Raw genomic sequence first — 25,494 nt, 5'->3', positions numbered from 1 at the left:
TGTTTTCACCCCGCAATCCAACGGGAACTAAATAGGTATTGTCGCCCGCAGACATCAAATGGGACGCCATTCTTGGTCTCGTTTTGTTGCAGGTTTATTCGACAAGGGGAGAGATTGATTTTTGAGTCAATAAAGATTATTAATTTTGAAGTCGTTTCGATGCTCATTTTTACCCCAGCATTAATTAAAATTGAAAATTGTATCAAGTATCACAAATAAAAATAAAACATTTCATAAAGAATTATTCCGCAATAATAACAATGATAGAAGTTGTATTTAATTTATAATTGTATATGTTTGTTTTAATGAAATTTAAACTTAAATATATAATTTCTCAAACTTGATTAATCGTGAAATTCTATTGTCATAGATTGCTTTTCTTTTCCAAGTGTATACATTTACGGAGCAATTTCAATGCCTATTATAGTTTTTCATTTTATTTAATGGCCCCGTGCGCCTCTGTTCTTCCCTTATCCTTACAATCGGCGGATCCGAAAGCCCCGAATGAAACTGCCGGGGGTCCTTGTAGTCCTCATTATAATACTTCGTTGTCGCAATAATGACTTAATTGCCAAGTTTGTCTAAAAAGTCAATTAATTATGTAGCTCGCAACGAAGCCACCTAAAGATTTCACAATCTTCGAGCTCCTCGAGGTGCTCCCGGAGCCTGGCTTCTATACAGGCGCATAATTGTGTTACTATAATCAATGGCCGAGTGCGTTCGCTCTTGCTCGTGAAATTCAAGCGCGTTCGCCGTGCCAGGGTTTTCAGAGACGAATTTCTCCGCCATTCAGACCGACTCCTTATTCATTCTCAGACATCGTTGCAAGTAGTAATTTTACGCTCGGCACAATATCTCGGATTTAATTAGCCACTCGAATAAAAGCGGAAACAAGATTCTACCATTCCCGGAGTACGCCGTTTCGGGATTTACCGCTGATGTATACAGGGTAAAAGCCCGCGACGCACTTCGTGCACCTTCTCTCCCTCTCTCGGCTTTAAATTTTTCGTCCCGAATTTTAAATCCCCTCATTATTATTTTTTTCTTTTCGCTCGCCGTCTGAAATTTCATTAATTTCAAATCGCAGTTTTAATTTTTAATTTTACAATCTCCTTCTGCAGCGACGATTTAAAATCCAGATTTCCGAGGCATGTAAAATAGTTAATGACCCCCCTTTTGGGGGTCTTTTTTTCCGCATCGAAGGGTGATTTGTTTGCGCGTGTGAAGCGACCTGTGTGTCGCATTAATTACAATATTTTCGCGAACGCAGTGATCCGATTAATGAGCACGGGGAGGGAGAGAGGGAGGGGGTTGGAGAGAGAACAATCGCGCATTTTCCGCGATAATGCGTGTATTTTTAACGCGTAATGCGCGCAAATCGTTAGAGAGAGAAACGAAACGCAATCATTTTCAACGCATCGTTAGACAAAAGAGGAGGGGTAGGGGGTTGAGAAGAGCGGGAAAAGGAAGAACGCTAATGATATAGAGATACTCGATCGGAATATAATTTGTCTGTATCACTCGGTGCAACTATAACGGCAATAATGCGTTTGTTACGGCGAACTGAACCCTTTGAAAGATGACCCTCTGCCGTTGCTCGCTTCCGCCGCGCTTTGACATATTAAAAGCGTCGCGCTCGTAGATTTCGTTACGCGCGTCGCGATCGATTCGCGCTTCCTATTAACGCGTCCATGCGGAACGAGTTGATGTTGGTTTTAACGGATACCGGTTTTTTACAAAGATACCACCGGCATTACGGCAAAAAAAAAAAAAAAAACGTATCGCGAAAACACGCGTCATCCCCGAGGACTGTCGCCAATTCTTTCATACGCGCGCACAAACAGGCTTTTAATTCCCGGCGCGAAATGCCGTTCGTTATTTCAGAATTGGTTTAGAAGGGCACGCGATATTGTGTACGCGTCGCGAAACGTGAGAAATCTGAGAACGTCGGATGGCGAGTGTAAAATGTATCGCATGCAGTTGCAAAGTGGCGCATATTTTGCGGAGCAAAGTTTGCGCAAATATATTTACCGCACCCACGCTTCGCATCGGAAACTCGAATTCTCCAAGCATGCCACTTTCCACAGGCGGCTACAAATGCGTAGACTTTTCTACGCGAAAGGATAACGCGTGGCGCGGGGAGTTCGGAGAATTCGTATCGTTTTAACGAGGACCTTAACGAGACTGAGGACGAGCGGACGATTTCAACGCTTTGCATGTAAATTTTTCGCCGGAACGACTCTATTTCAACGGCAACGTTAATGTCTGACCGCGATATCGCGCGCGGGAAAAACACAGGCTCGATTTAAGAGGCGAGAGAGAGAGAGAGAGAGAGAGAGAGGGTATCTACTTGAATATAAATTATTCTCATTTCCCACTGGTGGTCGGCCAACGAAGCGCTTTTTCGTCGGCAGGTTATAGGTAGGTATCTTTAGATTATGCATACCGAATATCGGACCAAGAGAAAATGGCCGTGGGACTGAATGGGGAGAATCTCTCCTCCGGTTCGCGTCCGCGTTTTTGGCGAAACGCAAAAATTGCCGCGATATTTCCCGGCTCGGTGACGTTTAAATTGAGGCGAGCACTTTCGGCGAAATGGATTTCAAGAGAATATAACCCCTGCGGGGGGGAAGGAGGAAAGGGGGGTTCCTAAAGTCCGAGGTGCATGGATCTGACAATACAAAGCTTCAAAGATCTTCCACGTCTCGAGGTGAAGGGCTCGAGAGAGAGAGAGAGGTGGATTGCAAAATTTAAAGTTCCGCGAGAGATCAAGTTCTTCGCAATATGTCTAGAAACGTCTTAACCCCTTCACTGTCAGGGACCCCTATAGGGGCCAAAAAAATTCGTGCCACTTTTGCTTCATGGCCCCTATAGGAGCATCTTGAAAAAAACATGTTATTACTGTTACGATTTGATTGTCCTTGAGTATTTTAAGGTTTCTGAGGTCGCTGAATTCGAATCTGAAATCAGAATTTCGAACTTCAAAATGGCGGATCAAAATTCAAAATAATTTTGGGTTTGAATAAAAATAGATTTCTTATCGTTTTTGGGGTCGCCGAATTCGAATCTAATCAGATTTTCCAAATTAAAAATTGCAAATTTAACGGAGTCAATAACCGCCACGTCCTCGATTCGTGACTCTGGGTTCGGCAGAGAGCGGGATTTAAAAATAATTGAAGAGAGAAATATACAACCTTTATGTATGTCAACTATTTGTTCGAACTCTGGTCCGCCATATTGGATTTGCTATTTTCAATTTGGAAAATCTGATATTAGGTTTGGATTTTGCAACCCCAAAAATGATACACATTTTTATTGAAATCCAAAATTATTTTGAATTTTGATCCGCCATATTGGATTCACCATTTTGAATTTTGTAATTCTGGCTTCAGATTCGGATTCGGCGACCTCAATAATATTTATACTGACGTATTCATGCAATTTTAAAAACTTTTTTCTTCAATACACTTTTGGCACGGAAAGTTTCTTTTCGCTGGACTGTGAAGGGGTTAAGGAGAGCCTAGGAGGATCGAGAAAATTTATTCGTCATTTAAAACCTCCTGTTGTTTAAGAACCTCCTCGAATCCGAGGAATTTCAAGTCTCGAAGCTACTATTTACAGGCATTAATACTCTTGATGGAGGATCCAAGGCTAATTCAAGGAAGAAAGGTTAACGCGATATGGTATCTTCGAGATCGAGACGGGCACTATTGAAGGATTATCGTCAAAGGGAAGGATCCTTAGGATCTCTTGGTACATCTTCGGAAAATATTTGCTCGTACTGTACCGATCAAAGAATGATGACTCATGCGATCGGTCGGCAGGATTTTCAAAAAAGTTGGAACCCTTTGATGCGGTTTATCCCCCGTGTGTTACACGTCATTCACATAGACGCGGCCGATCGCACACGTATTTCGTGCACGTTGTCGATACGATGTAGGAAACGTTACGAGCAGTTGCCCCAATTTATCCCACTTTTTTGCGCCGAGAGAGCTTCCTGGCCTTTTTACCCGGCATCCCTTTGCTCTCTTTAAGCGTCGCTTTTAAGTGCACGTACGGTTTAATGCCGCAGCTGCACTTTGACCAAAGCATGAAGCCGCCTAGGAGACATTTTTATTGCCGGGGCTTAGTGGCTTTGTAGCCGCAGCCGATAAACGTTTTGTTTTTGTAATTAACGTTGTAACGTGATGCGAATAAATTCGCGGATTCGGCGGAGAATCGAGATCGCTCGCGGATATGTGTTTGAAAAATATTCGATACCAAGAAAATCCATCGAGCGCGAGATAATGAAAAAAAATTATATATATATATATATATATATATATATATATATATATATATATGTATATATATATCCGATTCAACCCGAATAAAATATTATTGATGGATATATTTCCGTCGATATTTCCGTCTCGTGCAAATTTACATTCAAGCTGATAACTACGGAATCATGGACCGCAAATTACTGATTCCGAGGAGGGAACGGACAGGTAATCTACGGAGAAGCGAGAATACGTCTCTCTTGAATCCTGTACATTTCCAAATGTCAAAATTAAGGTCAAGACAGGACGAATAATAAAAGTATAAAATGTACAGGGTGTTTCTTAATAAGTGGGAAAAATTTTAGGAGATGATTCTTTGTCGAAAATTCAGGGGGGTTTTCATATAAACATATACTTCTACATCCCTCCTTGTGGAGTTACATTCCTCCAAAAATGAAGGTAAAAATTAGGTTTTTATTTTTTTCTCAAATTTGTAACAAGTTAAAAAAATGAAATTAGGTGGATATTTTCTACTAGTGAAAAGGTTATTTATTAATATCTTTTTCAGCCCCTCGTATTGTTATAAGGGGATGAAACTAGCAACCCCTATTCAATTGTTTATTAGAACTTTTTAATGGGCCGGAATATGATCATCTAAAAATATGCATTAAAAAGTTTGATTTATTTAGAAACTTTTTTATTTCTTTAATTTTTTTCATAAAATCAGTAGTTTTCAAAAAAAAAAAAATAAAATACGTTATCGTGCACAGCACGATGCTAAATAGCATAGGTTTCGAATTACGAGAAGTTAAATTTTAAAATAAAAATAAAATTTGAGTAAATGTTGGAAAAATTGCAACAAAAACAAAATTATAATAAAAACCTAAAAAATAAAAACCTAATTTTTACCCCCAATTTTAGAGGAGTGTAACTCCACAGGGAGGGATGTAGGAGTATATGTTTATATAAAAAATCCCTTCTTAATATTTGACAAAGAATCATTCCCTAACATTTTTCGCATTTATTAAGAAACACCCTATATAATAAATAAAAAAGTCGTAGGTTTTTACACTCACGAAAATTTCCTTCTCAATTATATCCCAGCCTCACGTAGCTGCGATTCTATTTTCCTAGTACACCTGGATCCTCGGGAAACCGAGTTAAAGACGTAACGCATTTGCGGTAACCTCGCTGGCCTCGTGCATTTTCTCCATCGCGGATGATCGGGGTCTTGAACATGATAGATCTCACGTATTTATCTCTCAACCCCCTCGACACCGTCGATTTGTTTTCCCCCTTCGGTCTGACATCCTTCACCCCCACGTGTTCACCCTTCGCCCCATTGTATCGCCATTTGTCCGTCCTCGATCGACGCGATCTAATTGATCATATGAAAAATTAGGGTTTATCTCGGGCTTCTCGGGCGCACACATACATACGCACACACATGTACATGCGCTCCTAACGGATCTGCGGTTCGCGGGCGTTACGGGGGTGCGAGCGACGAAGAGGGTGCCACGCATTGTTCGCGGTTCGTGCCATTGAGGTTTCGGGAACACGGGCCGTTTATGCATCCCGGATCGCTTTCGGTAATGTTAGCAGTAATTTGTACTACCGCGCGGCTTTTGCCTCTCGAACCGCGTCCCCAATTTACGAGAAACCCGCAACTATTTCTCTCTTTAAAAAGAGACGTACAATGCTGGGGTTGGAAAACCAATTCTTCAAATCGACCAGCCTCGAATCGAGAAAATATTCTAAAGAAAAACGCACACTTTTAGAAAATTCGGAACACATGAAACACCGCCAGGTGAAGATAGATGTGTCTGAAAATTTCGACGCCGTTAAATTTGAACGTCCTTTACATTTTCCGTATGCAACGTACGTCGCGTGTGGAAAAGCGATGTCCGAGGGTTCGTCAATCCTTTCAATACCTCATTCATTACTGCATCTATTCAATATTGCATCAGCTCCAACTCGTCGCCTGGGATTTCATCCGGTTAAAAGGAGTCAAATTGGAGTAACTTGTCCTAACGAGAAAGATCTCGACGCGGTCGCATTTACAGGAAAAAATCCGTAGCCAGAAGGATCAAGATTTCTTTCGAGTATTCCGACGACGACGGCGTTGCATTTAGCCTCATTCAAAGCTTCACCGCTGCTTTACATTTTTTATGGTGATTTCCTTGCAAAGCCGAGTCGCTCCTGTCGTCGTAAATGTCAGAGAGAAAGTGCGCCGTTACCTTAATTTCGACATCCGTCCGCAGCTTCCTGCGCTGACCGGACGCCTCTGGGAAGGACGAGGCGAGCGAGCAACTGGACCCGAGATCCTTCCTCCCTCTGAATATACGTAAAGAAGGAAAGGAGAAAAAAACGGACGCACATACGGGCTTTAATCTCGTTACGGTGAGTTTATTATCGTCCCTCGGGGGCTCGAATATCTGAGTTAACCCGCGTTCTATCTACTCGAAAAAAAGCCATCTTCCTCCTTTCCCCCGTCACCCTTAAACCACGCTTCCGCGCGTACAAGATCGTATCGAGGAACGTATAATTTAGACCGCACGCGCAGGAAGGTAAACCGGCGTGTGATAAGGCACTTCCTCTCGGGATTTAAAACACGTCGTCCGGTAAGGCCATTTTAAATCCCGAACGTAAAAGACTGAGATGTGCTGGGAGGGCTGAGAGTTCGTCGGTCAGATGACACGTCGTCCATTCGAGTGATACGTAAAGTTTTAGGGTGGATCGAGTGGAACGGTGAGCCCTTCAAGTTGGGACGCACCCCGTTGAAAAGTGTTTTAAGTCTCCTCGAGCGCGAGAGAAAACTCGGAGACGATTTCCGGGTCGGCAGTAACGGCAGTTCTCCTCATCGGAATATCGCTGCAGCTCCTCCCTGAAATTTACGACGTGTAAATGGAATGCGCACCCGGGGAATGTAGCGATCTGAATAGAGATTACCTACTTCAGTAACCTTCTTTTAAGGCTCCCGCTTTACGCTGCGTAGATAACGTATAGATCATAGTCCTAGGAATTTATCCTAGGAATAAATCGTCCGGGAAGGAGCTCCGGTGTGTCTGGATGGTCGAGGAAAATCGAGCTGAGAGGCAAGAATTGTCGCAGACGATAATCTCGCGAGTGCCCTCGGGGATTTCAATGATGACAACTGCATGGATACTCTTAAGTGTATCCCTGATAATGTCTTTTTCTAATATTTCTCTCCTGCTCGTGTTAAAAATAGACATTTAATTATGAATTGGAGATTTAAAATAGGAATATCTTGTGTTGTTTTACTAAAAAAAATTCATATTATATTTCTAATATTTATAATAATTTTGACGAGTACCTCCTATCCTTCCTAACCTAACCTAACAATACCGATTCTATTGTCTCTCGCAAATTGTCAGGATAAACAGTATTTAATCATACGAAAGGGTAGAGTTTGCCGTGATTTAAAATCGCCTGGTCGCCGCTAAAAAGTAGGGTTCGCAATCAGCCTGGGCGGGGCTGGGAAAAAGCGCGAGTTCGCAATTTAATCAATCTCCCGGCAAGGTTACGTACATCAGCGACAACGGGCATCGCCGTTCGATCAAGCTCCCGCTGCAGCTTCCGGCGTACAAAGTGTTAAAGAAGGCCGCGTTGTACACGAACACCAGTCCACCTCAGACACACACACACACACATACACACACACACATACGCACACGATACATACACGCGCGCCGGGAACGCGCGTTCGTTTTATCGGCTATCTAATCGATAACGTGCTGTACTCTCTAGCGACCCTGTCGAATGCAGCGACTCACACACACACACACACACACAGACACACATACACATGCGTATACACGAGTTACATCGTACGTCGAGTTCATTAATCGCAGACGTTCGTCCGCGAGCTGGAGCTTTAAAAGTATCTCATCCCCGAAGAAGTTGCCGGAAGACAACCCCCAAGTCCCCGCGACGACACGAAACGATATCCGGGTCCATCGGATTAGCAAAGATCTCCCCCCTTCCTCCCCTACCCTTCTTTTCGCGGCGAACGTTTCGTATAAATAAAGTGGAGTCACTTTATACTTTTATGATTCGCAGTCTCCCCGCTGACTTTTACGATCGCTACTACGATAGAGAGTTTTTCGAGACTAACCGATCTATGAAATAAATTCGTCCGCATCCGAAAAATATTGATATCGCGCGCATCAAACTACGATATTTTTATTTTGCGAGAAGAGAAAAATTATAAAACACAACGAGATGTTACGCGGGAGTGAAACAAGGTTTTGGATCTACATCTCCCTTGTGAAAACTGATATTGAACGAGGAGGAAGAGAGAGAGAGAGAGAGGGAGGGAAAAAAAGAAATTTAAATGTTGCGCATACATTCTCTGTGTACAGAGAGAGCTGAAAAAAAAAGAATCGGAATAAAATTGTCTCTGTGTCATGCTACATCCGAGAGATATGGTACAATTTACCAACAGCACCTCGCAGCTTGGATATTTTCGCGGGGACGAGACGACACTCTCGAAGCACTGAGCGTTATCGATTCGCGGCGACATGAATACGACCAATGTGGTAATGCATCGGCGAGAGATCGAGGATGAAAAACGTACGCTTTGCTGCTACGCAACGGTAATGAAATTCACGAAACGTCGCGTGTTACAATCCTCTATTGTATGCCTATGCATCGGTTCCTGCCGATGCCTCCGGCGGCCATTATAGAGAATACGGAAATGCGAAGTGTACGTATGCACGCGAATGCATCGGCGATCGACGGGGGAGCGATTTCATTTTAGAGGCTGCATGCGCACCAGCCATGAAAGAGAGACCTACGCAAACACAAACACCGACGACCGCCATTGCCGATTCGTGCCTCTCTTTGACAACATTCTATTTACTTAGAGTTTATTCCTCGTCTAAAAGCGAACATAGAGGAGGCTTACGGGGGTTCACGTTTCGCTTATGCTCGAAACCGCGAGTAATAATTCAGGAATAAAATCGAGAATAACAGAAATCGAGAAATATTGAAGAATCATGTAGATTCTAGAATATGAATAGCGTGCGTCCTCTGTGAGAGTTGAATGGGGAGAAAGCATGGAAAAATAAATTAAAAATTTAAGAAATATATATTTAATCAGTCGACAATCGTCGGCTATCAAAATTATACGATGTTTACATTAATTTACATTAATTTACACAGCATTGATTATGTTGTAGATAATACTTTCCCTTAAGTAATACGCATTAATTATAACCTAAGTGATACAAAATTTTAACTTAACCCGAGCCTAGTTTTTTATTTTAAATTGAAATTAGATAGATTGGATTAAGTTAGTTTTTTTCGAGGCTCAGCCACTTCTCTCTCCCACGTGCTTATTTTTCTAAATAATACGCACTAATTATATAACCTAAGTAATGCAAAATTCTAACTTAACCCGAGTCTAGTTTTTTATTTTAAATTAAAATTAAATTAGTTGGATTAAGTTAGGTTAGGTTTTTTTTGAGGTTCAGCCACCTTTCCCTCCCACATGTTTATTTTTCTAAATACGCACTAATTACAATTTAAATAATACAAAATTCTAACCTAACCCGAGCCTAGTTTTTTATTTTAAATTGAAATTGGATAGATTGGATTAGGTTAGTTTTTTCGGAATGGAGCTTAGCTCTTCTCCTGTCCATGTGCACATTTAAATATTTATTTTTGTTTCAAAAACATGTCAAAATTAAAGTCATTGAAACAGCCCTTTATGAAAATGTTACTTTTACAATATTTTAAAACGTTATCTCAGGAACCAAAAGAAACTGCCGCAAAATTCAAAGTGCTTATTACTTAAGACTACAATATATGTCGGAAGAAAAATAATAATCGGTGTCGTGCAAATTGTAATATAAACATTTGCCAATTATATAGACTCGAACGATTATTATTAAAGGTTCCCATTAATTAAAGCGATAATTTGCAAGATAATTTGTGGAATATAATAAGGTTTAAGTAGCGAGGCGCATTTATGGAACCTTGATGAATGCATGTATGCATCGTTTAACGGGCAACTGCGTTTCTAAAGAGAGTCATCGATCTAAAGATGGCTGCAATAGTCAAGTGAATACAGGTCACATTTTCCGCATGACTAATTGGGTAACGATTCTCGCTCTATACAGGATGATTCACAATTTGCTCCATTCTCCACTCCCGGTAATAATTCTGTATAAAATGGCGCTTCGCCTTCAATCTATTCGTTTTGCATTTCAAGTAATCGTACGACCTAACCTAACTTTCGGCAAATGGAATCGCCGCGAAAAATCGCTTTTGACAACGCAAATCGTATTCGTCCTCAGTTTCGTCTCGTGTACACGCGCACTTGTAAAATTCGCGACATACAAAATTCTGACCTAACGCGTGACGACGCGTCGAGTAGTATCCAGGCGGTTGCAACAAAAAAATAAAATAAAATAAAATAAAAATGAAAAAAAAAGGAATAAAATTGCGACGCAGCCAGGATGTCCGCGTGCTTTAAAATACAATTCCCCGTCGGACGTAACACCTCGTTGCAACACGATCCGCGCGACAGTACAAATTCGAGCCTCGCCCCCTCCCTCTCCCCCTTTCCCTCGCACTCGTTGCGTAGCGATGTTCAAAAAGCACTAGGCACGTCAGCTGAACCGTAATTAAATTTCGCAGATGTATATATGATACATGTAACACGCGTTGATTCGCCAATTAATACGCGCTACTGCCAACCACCGACTCGGTAACACCGTTGTTTCGGTGGTAGTTTACATTTCCTGACGTTAAAACGTATATGGAGAGGAGGCAGGGAGAGAGGAGACAGCAGTTAATTAACAAATTGCGGTTCTTATGAGAAAACAATAGTGCATATCGCAGTGAATTAACCGCGGTAACGCAGAGGGAGCGGTTTGAGGAATTATTATACCGGTTTTATTATGACAAAAGAGTAGTCTCTCTCTAGAATAATGTAAAAACTAATAATAACAATAGTAACGCGTCGCGAGATAAATCTGTGATGCTTGCGGCGTCTTGGCATCATGAAGGGTTAATAAAATCAGCGATGACGACGACGACGACGTTGTAATTTCGACACATCGTCGGTACGATTTGGCTCCGGGTCCCGATCCGCGTTTAATGGACCATCGACCTCGGCGCACCCACCCCTGTTCGCTCCTCGTTCTTGGATCGATCCGGAGTAGTAGGTGCCGTACACATTCGCCTTTCAAAAGCGAACGGACCGCGCAAACTTCCCCTCGATTACTGTCGCGACTGCCGTTGCTGCATCGAGGGAAACTAACAGCGACCGGCTTCTGTCAACCGCATCCTCAAAGCGCAACCTCTATCTTATTATCCAGTTTTTGCTTCTAGAACCGACGGCGACGCTGCTGATGATACATTACGCTGCTCGATCACGAGACTAATTATTCGTCTTTAATTTAAGGCTCGAGAAATTACGAGTTTCCCTCGAATAATGCATGTTATTCTAAGTAGGAATTTAATCATTTTTTGTCTTTTATTTTTCGATTAAACGTCACCCATGCAACAGAACATTGCAATAATATTGTGGCAATATTGCAATGTTGCTGAAATGTTGCTGAAATGTTGCTGAAACGTTGCTGAAAACGTTGCTGGAATGTTGCTGCAATGTAACAACAATATTAATAATATTGCTGCAATATTCTGTGTTATATGGACACTAGAGGGAGTGTCCAAACATTTATCTTAATTTAGTCTTTAGTAATTCAAATTGAATTTGACTCTCGAAACAAATAAAATTCAGCTAATATTTTAAGCAACTTACAACTCGAACTCAAGATTCGGGGCACAATGTAATCTTCTTTCAAATTAAAATCCGCTTAAAATTAACTAAAGCAGTGAAAGATAATATTACTTATATAGAATATAAACACAAACTTAATGACTTGATATTCAATTTAATCGTATTAATTAAATTTAAGGATCGCTGTTCAATGGCTCAGGTCTGGATTCACACCATCCACCGTCACTTGAATTTCAACAGAAGGGGGAAGGAAACAAAACGAATCACGGGGAACACGCAGCTGTCTGCGCTTACGAATACGTCGTGGGACCATTTGATGGCCATTTAACGTTGATTGATCGATCGATCAGGCGCGACGGTGCGTTCAATCGCGCCGATGCTCGTGCGAGCGCGCCCCGGATTATTCCCTCGCTCGCTCGAGATGCATTATGCGGTTCTAGCAATATAGCGGCCGATGAATGGTTTATGGCTCTGCATGTTGCACTCGCAAGGAGTCGCATAATTCATCCCGGATGCAACGACGACGTCGCCCGCGTTAGCCGCACATGCCTGACGCCTGTCGGGATGATATCCCCGCTTTCCAACGATTAGCTTCTCCGCTTCTCGGGCTGATATTCAGCCGTCATCCCGGGACGCGAAAGGCATCCCCGGGGAGCGTCACGTGCTCGTTTTCGGAGATCGCGTTTGTCGCGTTTATTTTTTCAACCGCGCGATAATGTCGCTTCTGTCACGTGAGTCACGTGTTGTTTGCTCCGCTGGAATTGCGGATGATCTTGAGGGGATTGATAAGAGGGAAACCCGCTGTTCCGAGTTTGCGCTTTCGGGGAATTACCAGTCGAGATGCGAAGCGCTCAAAGTGTTGTAATGCGTAGATCAAAGAAGGATAAAAGGGAAATTCTGAAGCATAGTAATCTAACATTTAATGTGATTTTATTCGAGTCAGCGCAAAAATTATTGCTGTTTTACAAAGAATAAAAATTTAGCATCCAACATAAGTGTCAGAGGATTTAAAGACGAAGAAATATATCTGAGGATCTAAGATAGACTATAAATCTAACTAATAATTTTAATAATAATAATAATAATAATAATTTAAATAATAATAATAAAAAATTAAATAATAATAACAAAAACATAAAAATTAAATTAAATCCAAAATTAAAATAATTAGAATAGATTATAAATTAAATCGTCAAGCAAAATTTTGAGCGTAGATCGAAAATTAATTTTTCACAAAAAAGTTTCACTATATTCTATGATATTTATATAAATATACATAGATTCAATGTATTTTTTCAATATATTTTACAACGAATATTAAGCTTCTTCAATGTCTATTGTAATAATGATAAATCAAACAGGATTCTGCAGTTGACACATTAGATAACTCATGGTTAGAAGAACGTTTTACAAAAAAATCACGCGATTTTTGGAAGTAAAATGTTAGCCACACATTGGTTTTAACGTGATTTATGCAGTGTACCTGTCCGGGATTTTATGCATTTAACTTCAGAAAAATTAATTTCACATTTGATACATGTGTGGGACATTCGATAGATATTATTACACTTATTAAAATAATAATGATTAATGCAAGACATTTCTATATACTTTTTACAATGTGTTACGGTTAATTCTCTACGTGAATTACATAAAAGAAAATCATATTTTTTAAAGTATATAGCAACAAAATAATAATATAAATAAAAACAAAAATTTTTCTCGTGCAAATAATTCTCTAATATTATCGGATTTATGGAAAAAACATTTTGTACACACACACACATACACACAACATACTTCAGAATAAAATATTATTCTCGCGATTCAACATAACATTGATAATTCATTAATATATTTGTTTCTCCAAATTATCTGTATTATAAAATATAAAATTATGTAATAATAATTATAAAATATAATTAATAAATAGAATAATGATCAATTTCTATTACATCAAATTTATATATATAATTTCATATCCATTTTAAAATAATGCTCTCTACATTTTATAGATTTACATACTTTAAATATTTTAACGCTTCAAATTCGTTGAAAAAAATAATAATATCTAAAGCTTCATGTATTTTTTGCAATATACTGCAGTGAAAATTTCGTTTATCGGACAATTTCCGCCATAATTAAATGGTCTCGCAAATCGCTTTTCCTCGTTTCACTTGTCCTACATTTTAACATTCACAATTAAGAAAGAACTCGACTTCTCCGATGGTAAACGAATTAAGCGACAAATAAAATTTGCGAAAGACAAATATAGATTTTTGTCGCCTCAATTATAACTGAATATTTAACGCGAGACACTCAAACTTCCCGATGGAGTTGACATAATTGCTGGTATCGTACCGGGGACTCCGTCCCGGATATGTATTCTTGTATCTCATTTAACGTTACTGGGGGGATAGAAATTCGTTATCCAAATTGAGACTTATTTTGCGCGCCGCGCTTCGTAGATCCGCTAAAATAAATTAACGCCAGTCCAATTATCGTAACGAGTCCCCGGCGTTCACGTTCCGCTGCGCTTTTTCTATCGATCCTTTTACGATTCTTTCGCGAAAAATATTCTCCTCGTCCGCCGCTCTCCCAATTTTCCCTGCAATGTCCGCCTAATCCGATCGGCGCGGTCCTTCGTGTTTCATTATTTGCGTGTTACATGTTGTATATTACATTATTCTCTCTACGCACGATTCTTTCGCTCTTTATATTCCACGTGAAATTACGTAAATATTACGCGCGAATCGAAACGCGACGGAGATTACAAAAAAAAAAGAAGAATGTATGGTTGGAGAAAACGAAGAATGCGAGGGCAAATTGACGTCAGATACCTTAGGACCTTCTCTCCCCGAGCGTGCAAGAACTCGCGGATCTGATGACCCAGGAATCCAATTACCACGGGATCCGAGTATATCCGAGGATTCAAAGCGCAATTTGAAAAGCCACCCTCCTCCCGTCCTCTCCCGCGGGATGCTAGATCTGACTAGGAATTGGTTATCAATAATTCTGGCATTGCTTTGGGGACGTGACACTTACTAGAAACGCTGAGGAGGACGATCGTCTGGACGAGTATCGAAACTTTGCCGCATCCCACGAGCATCTTTAATGTAGCCGCGATGGGATTCGTCGATGTGGAGAAACCATTGACTAGTCTTTTCAATATTAAAGCACTATTCAGGCTTACGTACATGTCATATCATCGCTGTCTCGAAATAGATTTCAACATTTGAAAAACTTCGAGAGAATCCGAGGATTCCCCAAATAACATCTACGATTGTCTACGAAAAAACGTCATAGATGTATTAAACAAATATCAAATTATACATTTTATTTATATTAATATTATATATTAAAATGTAAATATTATATAAATATTATATTAATATTATATATTAATATAAATATTATATAAATATTATATTAATATTATATATTAATATAAATATTATATAAATATTCGAGGAGTAAACCGCTGAGGGCATTGCGGTGTACAGATTTGAGGCATTACTGGGCATTGCTTGGGCATTACTTGGGCATTATTAGGTTTTATTGAAATTATAATGCGTATTATGGACGTTATTAAAGTATTATTAAGTTTTTTCTTCCAAATAATAATTTTAAATTTATTAAAATTTAAATTATTAAATTTTAAAAATTTAGCAGTAATGCCCAGGAATTGGGCATTAGTAGGCATTAGTGTACATAATTTTCATCAACGGTTTACCCCTCGTAAATATTATATTAATATTATATATTAATATAAATATTATATAAATATTACATTAATATTATATATTAACATTATATATTTTTTTTCTAAAAAAAGAGAAAGAAGAATCTTCTGTCATCATGCGAAAATTAATTATTAAAATTAATAAAAAATTGCAGTCACAATTATCCGTCAATTACATATTTTGAATGCGACCATTGTACGTGGATGTTTTACGCATTATTGCCATTATACGTCACGCAATTCGGACGTACGTGGTTGTGGAGGAGCGATATTAAGCCGCGACGTGATCGAAAAACTGCGCGCTTTTTCCCCCTTTTATTTTTTACACAACGCGAGTTGTTATTAATGCGACCCACGACTGACGCCTCCATTCGTCTTGCTGCAGCGGCATGTGGAATTTTCAGCGACGAACACGTCGTATAATACGCAACGCGAATACGTCACGAGACTGTGGCCATAAAACGAATTGCCGTGGCCGCGGTAGATCCATGTTTCGAATTTGCGTCACTCGCCGTCCACGATGTACTTCCGATTTATTCATCATTCTATTTCATATTCTATCAATAATGGTATAGATATACTAGAATAATCCAATAAATAAGGTAACATTAACAAATGCATGCGTTGTTGCCTTATTTGTTGAATTCACTTCGTATTAAAAAAAAATATGTTAATCTAAATATTGTTTTTACTGGCCAGAAAATTTCATTCTAGAAGAATAACAATATTAATGGAAAAGAAAATAATTCCTATATGTCTATTATTATTATTTTTAATTTTTATTATGATATCGTGATATTTTAATTGGAAAAGCTTTTTGTTGGGAAAACTCGCATTATTGCAGATTTCTCATAAATTCATAAAAGAGTGAATATTCTTAGGCCCGGGGAAAGTCGGTCAGAGCTTTGCAGGTGTATTAATGACTTCATTGAACAGCCATTAAAGTATCTTTATGGGCCTTAGCAAAGGACTTATAGATGCTAACAAAACCCCTCTTTCTTATTACTTGCTTAATGCGTAAAAGTCCTTCCTGCCGTGGTAATAAAAGAGCATCCCCTACGTTGAAGGAGCATTCGTCCGAGCTGAGGTACAAAGCTGCCATCCTGGGGATTTCATGCACAATATAAACTCGATATCAAATGAAAAATTTATGGGAACGTTTATTTGGAGCTCTGATATAAAATGGAATTTGTGAAAGATAAAAATTCTAAACGAACTGCGACTAGAAATATTAAAATTAGAATCGTGTGAAATTTGGGAAAATAATTTCAAAAATTCCAAGACATTAAAATGCGAAAGATTTCGATATTTAAAAGTAAAAATAAAGGATTTAGAGATTAAAATTTCTAGAAATGCTCTTCAGATTTGAAATTCAACATTAGAATCTTTATATTAAGAGTTTCGTGCCAAAAATTTTCATCCAAAAAAAAGCTAAGTAATTTAAAAAATTCAAAGACACATTAGAATCAGAAGAGAAATCAGAGAAAATACAGAAATATTGAGATTCAAAGTTCCACGTGTCACAGCAATGTCCTTTGTGTGTGAGTTAATCGAGCCGAGAGAGCGGGAAAGTTCGTCTGCGTCTGAGGACAAAATCGCGTGAAAACGTTAATTATCGCTAATTGGATTTTACCTCATCACGTTTCGTCAGACTCCTGTCAGCGCCGAGTTGCACGAAGACGCTGGCCCCGAGTCCCGCTATCATGGCGAATCTATCGGCATCTTGATGAGAACTTCTCGATGGCCTATACCCAATTAAACGAAACTAACTTTCTGCTACAGCCTTCGTCACTGAAAGTATCCGGGACAAGGATAGTCGATGGCGTTTCTCCAGATTCAACTCGAGTAGAGTTATTAGCGTTCTCAATCAAATCTCTGCTCCATTTTTAATACGCGGACTAGGATGCTAATTACACTTCACGTGACTGTCAAAGACTTTCACTTTCATATAATTGCTGGATCCTTTAATTTGCGAATCTCTGAGTACTTTATATTTCTGGAATTAGTATCCTTTTTATATTTCTATCTCTTAGTTTTTTATATTTTTAAATCCCTCTATAAATTATATTTTGCATTTTTTTGGGATTTTTGTAGTCTTGAGTTCTTGAAACTGTTGACATCTTTTAAATTAATTTTCTAAACAAAATGTATATTTATTAATATCTTCTATATATCACGTAAATTGTTAAATCCTGCTCTAAATATTTGAATAAACGCGCATTTTTAATTTTATGCATTTTTTACGATGTTACACATCCATTTGAATTATCCATTTTTATTGCATTTTTTATGCCCTTGAATATATGGGACTTCAATTTCCTAGGATTTCCAGTTCCATGATCCTGAATTGTTAGTTCCTGAAGCCCTTTCATAAACGTGACGATGTCGGCGGAATAAAAATAAGAAGGAGCGCGGGAACATTTTTATTCACCTCCGTAAAATATTTACAAGTGTAATTTCTCATGCCGTTTCCTATGTAAAGTGAATATCGAATATCGATAGCTCCTTGCGAGAGAGAGGCAACGCCAAGTGTTCGTCTCGCGAACGCACAATTGAACATTATTTTTATGATACAGTCGGACTGAAAGAACGGGACGCACAGTAACGAGCTTTCATTAGATTCCGTGCATTAAATAACAAAAGTCCCGGCAGCGGTTCAATCAAATCGTTACCGAGTCGCCGAGTACACCCTAGAGAAACTCCTTCGTCCAGGTTGCCTCACCCTCTGATACACAACCCCGGCTCCTTTTATTTTGCAAGACACGCTCTATGGATTTCCCCGGTAATTATCGGAAAATGTCGCAAGAATGGCTAAGTGACATAATTAAAGATATCAGTTACTTTCTCCCGGAGATGCCTACCTCGGAAAAGATATTCCCGTCTAACGCTCAAAGAGTATCGAGAATTTTTCCATTAATATCTTAATTTCTCGTCGCGCTCTCTCAAAATAGTCGGTAAAACGTTGCCTCGATAAAGCTCTCCTTGTCCAACATTCCATCGGAGGGTGTGTTCACTTTAGCGCGACGCATCTTTATAGATTCCCCGAGATCTTAATATACGAGAAGCGCGTTAAATCTCGGGGAATCGAAGATAAGTTAAACGCGATGGGGTAATATCGGTATTCAGACATTCCGACAAGCGGAATCGAATGAGTAAGCGCCGAGAGACGAAGAAACGAAAAGCGACACGGAAGGGGTCGGATGAGGGATGGGGGATGGCGGCGTTTGCGAAAGGCGCGATGGAAAGGGGGGATGGGGGGAGCGAGGGTGGGTAGCGCGCTAAGGCAATATCACAGTCGACTAGCGTGAGCCGTTCCGGCATACTAAGCGGACGGGAGTGATTTTTAAAACAGAAGACGGAGCGCCCGCGGGAATCTTAAATAACCGGGGGCGAAGCGCCGGAAAGAGGTGGGAGGGGGTCGCGCGCCCGGCGTCGCCGAATCGGGGGAAATATTCCGGGCGAGCGGCCGCGAAGGGGAGAGTGACAGTCCGGGAAATTGGAAAATTGAACCCGCACCCCCTCCCGCCCCCTCGCGTGAATCCCTCAGCGAAGGATGCCGAGGAGACATCCCCTTTACTCGCCTCCCCCTTCGCTTCGGCGATACGCACGGACGAGCTTCCCTTTACATCGACGGCGATGATAACTCGGATAAGAATCAGTGGAGATTATTGATATTGTATCTGGTTGAAATTTATACTTATAGACGGGGGAGAGGGGTGGAGAAGCGAATAACCCAATGTATCAATATCCTTGGAGTCATCAGTTAGATTGAAAAATCTGTTATACCAATGGCTTGAAATTGATACGGCCAATATAGGGGCGGGTAAATATTCTTTATCTCAATCGTCAATATTTTATATACCTTCCTTCTCGTATTTATATCGCCATCGTTCTCAATACGAAGATTCCGCGATAAGAGGCGTATAAACGTATCGCGACAAACATTGTTAGAGCCTTTCTACGCTTAGCAGCTTTTCCATTTAAGGGAAAAGCTCAAGGTGACTACACGCAATAAGTGAACTCTATTAAACTTTCCCTACGAAAGAATTTCAGATTATCCTCGCGGAGTAAACCCCTAACCTAACCTCTGTTGCTAATATACTCTCTCGTCGCGGCGCGTCGTAAAAAAGGCGCGTTATCTACGCGCGTACGCCGTACGGCTCTTTGTCAGGGTACTTCGGAAAGGATGCACTTTAGGACAATACGTCCCCATTCCCTTCGCACCGCGATGGAGCCAGGGCGAGCGGGAAGGAGGGAGCGGATGGAGGGCGCCGGCAATCCCGCTTCCCCTTAAGACCTCTCTTGTACTACCATGAGTCTTTTGTGAAACTTGCCCCGAAGTTCGGGGATAGTAACGTCCCCGAGAACAAATTTCGCCGCCAGGGCGGACGAATTATGTTCCCTCGGGAATAACTCGTTGCCCCGCCTCCCGGGCGCGATTGTCATTGTTAAAATTCGCGAGGGTGGGGGCGAGTCGTCGCGATAAGGCAAATATCGCAACGTCGATTCACCGATTTTTGCACTGCACTGGAAAATCGTGAAAACTACCCAGCAAACACCAAGCAACATTTATATAACTGTTAGTTGTAATTTCCCACTCAGTAATATAATTGTTACATGTTATGTAACAGTTACATAACAGTTATATAACAGTTACATGTTATGTTACATGTTATGTTATGTAACATATGTTACATGTTATGTTATGTAACGCGATAAGGCAAATATCGCAACGTCATTCACTGATTCACCGATTTTTGCACTGCACTGGAAAATCGTGAAAACTACCCAGCAAACACCAAGCAACATTTATATAACTGTTAGTTGTAATTTCCCACTCAGCAATATAACTCTTACATGTTATGTAACAGTTACATAACAGTTATATAACAGTTACATGTTATGTAACAGTTACATAACATGTAACAGTTATATTGCTGAGTGGGAAATTATAACTAACAGTTACATAACTGTTATTTAGTGTTTGCTGGAAACATTGTTGTAACATTGCAGCAATATTGCGGCAATATTACAATGTTGCTGCAATATTGCTGTAATGTTACAACAATGTTCTGTGCTGTATGGGTATCCTCTTTATCTCTTTCCTTCTCGAAACGAACGTTGTTCCCCGAGTTGTGCGCCGACATCCCGCCGTTTATTCCGTCAATGGGATTAACGGTAATCGAATGCAGGATCGGAGAACACTCTGTGCATCGTTTACCTTTACTCGGCGCGTGCACGCGCGAATTTGCGCGTCTGTGTCAATTATTCGAATACGTGTTGCTGGCGTCGCGTCGGTGAAGAGACAAAACGGGGAAATCCCCGTCGAAGAGCGATTTAAGCATGGCGTCGAACGTTACATTCCCCGGTGTTTGATTGTTGTCCCGTGATATATCGACAGATTTCGCCCGTGCACCAGATCCTTGGTACAAAAAATTTCGCGTATCACGAAACTTTTGTCAAAAAAAGGAGGAAAAAAAGAGAAGGATAGCTCTTTTCAACAATACAGATCCAATATATTCTGGATACCAAATACCTTCGACATCGTAGATAGCGATCCTAACTTTACTTCAGTAGCTCTTTTGGGGTCCGTAAGTTTTATTACTCCCACATGTGTTCGGTGAATATATTTTATCCCTCCGCTGTGGAGGGCTTTGACTGCATAAATTCTTGATATTGACAAACAATTGATAACTTCCTGATAATTGATATAATTTTAATATTCTTAATAATTGATATACTTTTTTTTAATAATTTTAAAGTAATCACAGAAAAGATTTCGTCGATATTTTTTTAATTAAGCGATATTAAATAGAGATTCTTAGGATACAGATAGTCTATTTTATCTCACTTTATTATTTATCGTGTGACAAGTATTTATTCGATGCATAAAAATATTGATTTGCAAATATTCGATAATATAAGTATTTTATTATTAATAGAATCTTACTTTTTATGACACATTTGATCTTCACGATGATATCTCAATTAACTTTACATATTTCTTTTAATAGTTTCATGCAGATATTAATTTTAAAAAATTAAATAAATATTAAAAAAATAATACTAAAATAGATATTAAAAAAATAAAGAATACAGAATCTACTTAATCTCTCTTAATTAAAAATATTGATGAAATGTTTCTTGTGATTACTAAAAAAGTTACATCAATTTTATTAAGAATTATATGTGTATGTGTGTTATTCGCTTATTCTTGACTATTTCATTCGTGCTAGGTTACATTTTATGTTTCTATCGCAACACTTTGTAAAACGCCATTTATATATATAAAAATTCCGTTTGTAGTGGAATATAAAATTAAATTCAATTTTCGTCCGTTATCGCGGCACGTACTGATATTTTAATCAATTCAGTCAAAATACGATAGAAAAAAATATACACGCGCATACGCACACGTATGTGCGCGCACATACACGAGAGAAACTATTTCTATTGAATTAAAGCGAACACACCGCGCTCGAAGCGAGACAAACGGCGGGCATTAATTCCAACTTGTCGCCGATGAATATTTCCTGGTCGACAGGAAGTCGCGAGAAGGAGACGCGGTAACAAAAGGCAAAAGCGGTCGTCGTCGGCGCACAACGGAATTTTCAAGCCGCGTCTCTAACGAGAGCCCATGAATTTTCGCTTCATCGCTAAATGCGCCGGGCGAGAGAAGAAAGAAATGGTAACGAATGGGATTGAATCGCTGGCGGTTGTCGGGGACAAAGGGAAAGGCTGGGCGCGATGCGTGCTCGGCGAAAATTTTCGCGTTTTTCTTTTTCCATCTCCTCTTTTCCTCCCCCTCCTTTCTTTGATATCATCCTAGAGTGTCATCTCTATCGAAATTTATCGCGCCACCGCGAGAGGGTTGCCGGAAAAGATTAGGTTTCGACCCCGAACGTTAACCAGCACCGTGCAATTGCGTGCGTTGCCCTCTGCTCCCTCTCTCTCTCTCTCTCTCTTTCTGTGCAATAAAACGTTCGTGGGAAAGGAGATCCGTAAAAGGATACGCCAAGAATCCGGTAACTCTAAAGGCAACATCCTGTGAAAGTCGACCAAACTAAAATCCAAAACCCCTGAAACAACAGCGGGCAAACAACAACTCGACAGTACAAAACTCGAAGTACAAAAGCGAAGCAGGAAAGTGGAGTCCCCCGTTGGCGTTAGATTTTTCGCGAATTGTGTGCAAAGGACGCTCCCTCGAATAAAATCAGCGACAAGTTTTCCTTAACGAAAATTTAAGCAAAGACCCAGTTGCCGAGTTGATATTGCAAAGTGAGGAGTTTCGAGATTAAGCTGCAGGACTGTAAATGAATAACGGGATCTTACTTACAGTTAATTTGGCTTGCAAATTCAGTTGGCTTCATCGCCGGGCAACAATAACTTTGGATCGAATTTAACTTGAAATATACAGTTGGAGATTAAATTATCGAAATTTAAGAGCCCGCTCTCTCTTTTTTTTCTCGATTCGCCTCGCGAAAAAATGCAACTTTTCTAATGATCCCCGGATTACGTAGACGCGATGTATGTATGTATTCCGCGCGTTTTTTCACACGTACATACCTGCTCTGTTTTATGCGAGACGCGGCGAAAACCGAGGTAAAAAACGCTGCTTTTTTTTTTGTTTTTTTAACGCGTCTAAAAATAGTTTCGGCGGCACTTGTCGCTCGCGCATGCGAGGAGACGGAAAAGTTCAACACCGACGTCGCCGCGAGTGGATACAGGGGTGGTCCTCGTTTAAATTCAAATCCCAACCCAGTTCCTTGGAGCCCTTTCACGAAATTTACTCTCCGGCGTGCGAAATAATCGCGAAAACTGAGCGTGACTTTATACCTACGAGCGGCGTTGAAAAATTGACGAATCTAACTTTTCGTTGCGAATAATCTCGCGATAAAAACTCGTGATAAATAACAAAATGTCAAGTGTGTACGAAGCGTGTCCGAACAAATAATGCGAGACAAGCAAAGTTAATGTGTTAGTTAAAGCAACGATAATTTAAAATGGGAAATTGGTACACTTGTAAAATTTAAACACGATGTAGCTATTTTTTAATTAATGATTAATTTCTCTAATCTTGTTCAATTGTATTTTATTTTATAATATATTTACATTTAATTTTTATTGGACATTGAATTTATTCAGTAATTGTTGTTTCTATTATCAAAAATTGTCCTTTTTGTTAATCTTCTATTATCAAAAATTGTTCTTTTTGTTCATCTTTTATATTTGTAAATTTTCTTTTTATATAATATAAGTGTGCTGATATATTGTGTTTTTTCTCTCTCTTTCTTGCTCTTTGATTGTATACTAAATTTCTATTTCGTTTAATAGATTTCTAATAATTTTAATAAATTAAATTAATTTTTAATAAATTTCTAATAAATTTTAAATAAATTTGTAATAAATAAATTTAATTAATCTAGTAAGTTTCTAAATACCTTTAATAAATTTTTATAAATAAATTCAATAAATTCTAATAAGTAAATTGTAATAAATAAATAAAATTAATTTTAATAAATAAATAAAATTAAAACAAAAATAGATAAAATGTTAAAATGTATAATGTATACTGACTTTACTTAAATTGATATTGTTAAGGTCTAGATGAAATTTATATAAAATATGCGACGCTCTTCTCAATTATTCTTAAGATTCCAATTTCAAAAAAAAGAAGCATTTGCTAATTTCGCAGAATTTTTGACGATGAAAGTTACTTTTCAAATTCGCACGACTTTCATCACATACGTCACGTATATCAAGATTTCGTAGCGTTGCGATGAATTTGAAGAATTTTAATAAATAAATTTAATAAATTTCTAATAAATAAATTTTATAAATTTTATAAATTTCCAATAAACAAATTTAATAAGTTTTTATAATAAATTCTTATATATATATATATATATATATATATATATATATATATATATATATATAAGTTCTAATTACAATAAATTCTACTTATAATAAAAATTCTATTTATAATAAATTCTATAAATTCTATCTATAGTAAATTCTAACAAATTTGAATAAATAAATAAAATTGAAACAAAAATAGATAAAATGTTAAAATGTATAATGTATACTGACTTTACTTAGATTGATATTGTTAAGCTTTAGATGAAATTTATGTAAATATGCGACGCTTTTCTCAATTATTCTTAGGATTCCAATTTCAAAAAAAGAAGCATTTGCTAATTTCGTAAAATTTTTGAAGATGAAAGTTACTTTTCAAATTCGCACGACTTTCATCACGTACATCACATATATCAAGATTTCGTAGCGTTGCGATGAATTTGAAGAATTTTAATAAATAAATTTAATAAATTTCTAATAAATAAATTTTATAAATTTTATAAATTTCCAATAAACAAATTCAATAAGTTTTTATAATAAATTCTTATAAGTTCTAATTGTAATCGATTCTACTTATAATAAAAATTCTATTTATAATAAATTCTATAAATTCTATTTATAGTAAATTCTAATAAATTTGAATAAATAAATTAAAACCAAAATAGATAAAATGCTAAAATGTATAATATATACTAACTTTACTTAGATTGATATTGTTAAGCTTTAAATGAAATTTATGTAAAATATCGCTCTTCTCAATTATTCTTAAGATTCCAATTTTTAAAAAAAGAAGCATTTACTAATTTTACAGAATTTTTGACGATGAAAGTTACTTTTCAAATTCGCACGACTTTTATCAC

The 25,494-nt window shown here is 38.5% G+C and overlaps 1 protein-coding gene and 1 long non-coding RNA gene across 2 annotated transcripts in view; both read right to left on the bottom strand.

The window, feature by feature from the left end:
• The window catches only part of Nlg-4 (neuroligin 4), a 235,304-nt gene that overhangs the window by 195,279 nt on the left and 14,531 nt on the right, over positions 1-25,494 (bottom strand). The gene's annotated exons all lie outside the window — the stretch shown is intronic.
• LOC145969239 (uncharacterized) lies at positions 5,319-7,411 on the bottom strand. Its single transcript, XR_014437986.1, has 3 exons — positions 7,216-7,411; positions 7,036-7,146; positions 5,319-5,640 (listed from the first exon to the last, which is right to left on the bottom strand). It is a non-coding gene; the product is annotated as an uncharacterized LOC145969239 (long non-coding RNA).

Source organism: Camponotus vicinus, unplaced genomic scaffold, assembly GCF_025532165.1.
Source record: "Camponotus vicinus isolate PSW18456_S1 unplaced genomic scaffold, iyCamVici1.0 SCAF_3, whole genome shotgun sequence".
Classification (NCBI taxonomy): Eukaryota; Metazoa; Arthropoda; class Insecta; order Hymenoptera; family Formicidae; genus Camponotus; species Camponotus vicinus.
This window is presented reverse-complemented; position numbering and strand designations above follow the sequence as displayed.